Source organism: Berghia stephanieae, chromosome 2 (genome assembly GCF_034508935.2).
Source record: "Berghia stephanieae isolate SIO BIC M18660-M18661 chromosome 2, UCSD_Bste_1.3, whole genome shotgun sequence".
Taxonomy (NCBI): Eukaryota; Metazoa; Mollusca; class Gastropoda; order Nudibranchia; family Aeolidiidae; genus Berghia; species Berghia stephanieae.
In genome coordinates, this window is record NC_088361.1 from 121879712 (window position 1) to 121884711 (window position 5000).

A 5000-nucleotide genomic window follows, 5' to 3' on the forward strand; every position below is an offset into this window, starting at 1 on the left:
CAGGTCTCTGCAATTGTGAGTCTATGACCTTAACAACGCCTTAAAAAAAAAAAAAAATTCGATGGCTACGATGTTACTAGTGTGCATCTGTGTGTGTGTGTGTGTGTGTGTGTGTGTGTGTGTGTCTATATCAATATTGTATTGCTATAAATGTGTAACCAAACGACAAATTGCCACTTTTTTTAGGACAATAAAGATTTATTATTATTATTATTATCATATATTATCTCATTCGTCTGTCGTCTTTCTTCCATTCATCCTGTTTTGTTGATAAAGGAGAAACTCAAGACGTTCACATTATCTGTTTTCGTTTACTAAATTGAAGCTTACTTTCAATTTCACATTGTTATTTGAGCCTATGACCGCACATCTACTCCAAAGAGTCAAAAGTCAAGCAATTTTAAGCGTGGCCAGTGGCGGGATAAGTGGCAATCATCGTGGAAAGTTCTGATCTCGAAGTTGTATCCTTGTTCCCCACTCGACTCAGGTATGAATGAGTACCTGGATATAGTCAGTGACGAATTTGTAAGAAAATTAATACAAAAGGACGCCACACAGGCGATTGGTATTGTATGGAATGGGAATGGGGTTCCATATGGCCTGCTGGGAGAATAAACGAACCACTGTGAAGCGCTTCAGCATGGTGAATCCGTGGAAATGCGCTATTTAACTGTTCATATTTATTTATTTTTTAATTTACAACTGGATGGATTAATGGCTAGGTGAATTGGCTAGATAATAGGATGGATACGCGAGTTGATGGGATGAATGGATAGATGGCTGGATAGACTGATGGAAGATGTATGTATTTGAATGAGTGGGTGGATTAAATGATACGATTATATGAATTTGGGCTAATGGAATACAAGATTAAACGTAGCTCCAACAACCTTAACTCACTCAATCCTAGAGATTTTTCTACTTTTCAAAATTGGGAAAAATATATAAAAAATGAGCATGTACATAGATAGTTTTATTCAACTACCATAAACGTGTAACAACTAAAAACATTAGCTTTGATAATACGCCTATAATTTGTCTCAGAAACATGTAATAAATAAGCATGGGGTAAAAAAAGTAAAAGTAATCCGGGTAAACTACGCATATAGTCGGTGTTAGGGTTGAGTGAGTTAATACAGGTAAGGTATTTATGTCAAAATACTCATCATTGGGGGTGGGAGGGGGGGGGAGTACACGATGGCTCAGTGATAGCGTACTCGCCTTACAACCAAAGGGATCTGTATCGATCACGAAATCTCTCTTTCTTCCTGTTCACTCGGGCAGCGATCGGGTTGCTATGTCTGTTAAATCTGGCGGAAAGTTACTTTGCGGTAACGGACTGGCGTTCAACACAAACACTAGAAGGAATGCAAGTGCTACCGTCTGTTTAACGCAACAGATACAGGGATAAACTCGCCGTATGGCAAATATATTATCCAATCTGGAGAAAACACACTTCCATAATAATATTATGACCCATGATAATAAGATTATGTAGTGTATATAACAGTAGAATGTTTTCAAAATTGACTTCTCGCGTTATTGTGCAACGGTAAGCACAATAAATAGAGCACAATAAATAGCCTGTAGGCTGATTAAAACGTATGAGAGAAAGAGATGGATGTTTGTAACACTGCCAGAAAACTGCCATTCTTGCCTTACATGATTTCGTTTTGGAAAGGGATGAGAAGGCTATAATACGTAACAATAATAATATCACTATTATCGTATGGTACGGGTTTATAGGCTGATGGCTTGGTGCAGAGAGAAATGAAATCTGTTTTTGCCTCGAATGTATTGCTGATTCTTTTATGGAACTGTTGAGTCAATGTATTGTAGCTGATTACAGTTGACTCTGCTTAAGTCTACATCGACATGTACATGTATGCAGGTCTGACGTCCGAACCCACTTATGGGCCTAGTTTAACATTGCTCAATTGCTGTCATGGACAATATTTTGCGTCATTTTTGAGATTTCTATCACAACAATGAGCCCTTAAGGAATTGGGTTATCAGACCTCCAAATAAGCGCAAGTCGGTCTACATCGTTTAATCTGTTTTCAAGATAAAATAATACGACGGTTAATTTCAACATTTGCTTAGTCACATCCAGATGGAAAATGCAATACCATATTCAAGCAATCTTTTAGACATCTTACGATAAATACGGAAAAAAATTGAATTTAAAAAAGCTAAAGTTATTGTTATATGAGGCCAATACATCTGAATAGATGACAATACAAAAATGCTCTTTTCTCTGAATTATGAAAATACGATTGAGCAAGCTTTGAAAGTCACCTCCTCATGTAATGTTTATTGCTGCAATACATTTAGGTAAAATACCCACAACATCCGTCAGTCGGATGCAACGCATCAACATACAAAACTGTGTGTAACCTTAAACGTTTACAGTCCGATTGATAGTCATTAGTGATAACTAATCATTAACATGGCTGTCTAAAAACAACAACATAGAGCCGAGTGACGCCAATTTCGTTCCATCTACAACTGGAATGTTTTCCCGAGTTTTTATATGATGTAACATTGGTATGTAGCTGGTCAAGTTTATATCGTTTTGTTTGTTTTCAAGATAAAATGATGTCTTTTTACCTTGAATGTATTCACAGTTATTTTATTACGTTGTCGAGTCAATGTCGTAAATATAACTGAGTACAGTTACAGTTGACTCTGCGTCAGTCAATTTTCGAGAATAGAGAGTATGCGCTTGGCTAAGAAGCTCATAACATTGCCACCCGGAAGTATAACGGACCAACACACAAAACTGTGTGTATCCATGAACGTTTATAATCGGGTAAATACAGTTCAGTGAGCATTACTCATAAACGTGGATGGCAGAAAACAAAAACAAAGACATGAGTGACGTCATCTTCGAACTATCTATAGGTTGATCGTCAATAGATAGGACGAAGATGACGTCACTTTGGTCTTTGTTATTCTTTTTTGCCATCCGCGTTTATGAGTAATTCTCACTAAACTGTATTTACCAGACTATAAACTTTCAAGGTTACACATAGTTTTGTGTGTTGGTCCATTATACTTCCGGATGGCAATGTTGTGAGCTTCTTAGCCAAGCGCATAATATACAACTTTGAAATTTTGACCAAAAAAAACCCCCCTTTGATTTCAAACAAATCGATCGATTAAAATGATCCCCAAGTTGTCAAAGAGTCTCAAACTTGAGACATAGCATGACCTCAATTCAGGCTCCGTTTGTTTGGGAAATGGAAAGAGGTGAGAATTCAAATTCAACAAAGTCAACATATATTTCAATGAGAATCATCTTTCATTCTAAAACAATAACAAGAGAAACAACAATAATAATAATAATGATATTAATAATATAATAATAATAATAATAATAATAATAATAATAATAATAATAATAATAATAATAATAATAATAAATAATAATAATATAATAATAAATAATAATAATAAAATAATAATAATAATATAAAATAATAATAATATAATAATAATAATATAATACTAATAATAATAATAATATAATAATAATAATAATAATAATAATAATAATAATAATAATAATAATAATAATAATATAATAATAATAATAATATAATAATAATAATAATAATAATAATAATAATAATAATAATAATAATAATAATAATAATAATAATAATAATAATAATCTTACCCCTTACTAAATACAACACTTAAAAGAAAGAACCTAAGGTTGTTACAGCTTTATCGCCGTCAAGTCAATCCAGGTATTAAGTGCAAATTCAAGAGATTTACTTACTGGGTTTCAAAGCTCCTCTAAGTAAAAATCTAGAATCCCCATTTCTCCATCATAGGTTTGGCTTTTCCTTATGACATTTTCCAATGATGGAATTTGGCAAATTTCCATATTATATCCGATACTAAAAATACATCAGGGTAAAAAAAAAATTTAGCAGGAAAAACAAACAGGTGCTTGATTTCAAATAACATTAAAACCTTTCACGGCGGGGCAGAATATAGTTTCTATAATAATAATAATAATAATAATAATAATAATAATAATAATAATAATAATAATATAATAATAATAATAATAATAATAATAATATAATAATAATAATAAATAATAATAAATAATAATAATAATAATAATAATAATAATAATAATAATAATAATAATAATAATAATAATAATAATAATAATAATAATAATACACATTTATATAGCGCTCATTCTCGTGTAAAACACAAGCTCTGGGCACTTTACAATATAAGTATCAATTTTAAGTGAAAAAAATAAAATAATAATAATAATTCATAGCCAAATCAAGGATTCATAAGAGTCAAGAAAAACAAATACAGTAAAAATGTGTCTTGAGATTCTTTTTAAAAGTAGGTAAAGACTTGCACTCCCGCAGACCACGTGGTAGTTCATTCCAAATCTTGGGGCCGAAACAAGCAAACGATCTATCACCAAATTTTGTTCTTGATTTTTTTTCCGAAATTTTCGTTTATTATTCTATAGTAAATGAAAATCATTTCCTCATTTGCAGACTTAGCAATTTACAATTTTAACCCAAAATAGCGTGGTACACTTAATATTATGGCCTTTACTTCGTACCCGAAAGGTATCGAGTTTGATTCCTGGCCGCGCATCACGGCCTTGAGAAAGTCATCTTGCTGTTCTACGACTAATTTGGGTTAATCCAGCATTCCTTTGGAGTAAACCTTGAAGAAAAAAATCACGTTGAGAAAGAATAAAGGTAATTTTAATTCATTTATCAGTTGCTTCTTCTTCTTTCTCATTATTATATTTATTATGGTTATTATAAACACAATTATAGTTATAATCACTATTGTCGTTTATTATTATTATTATTATTATTATTATTATTATTATTATTATTATTATTATTATTATTATTATTATTATTATTATTATTATTATTATTATTATTATTATTATTATTGTTGTTATTATTATTATTATTATTATTATCATTATCACCATC

At 31.2% G+C, this 5000-nt stretch overlaps 1 protein-coding gene across 2 annotated transcripts in view; it reads right to left on the reverse strand.

The window, feature by feature from the left end:
• Positions 1–5000, reverse strand: part of LOC144966464 (uncharacterized) — a 122540-nt gene that overhangs the window by 58366 nt on the left and 59174 nt on the right. The gene's annotated exons all lie outside the window — the stretch shown is intronic.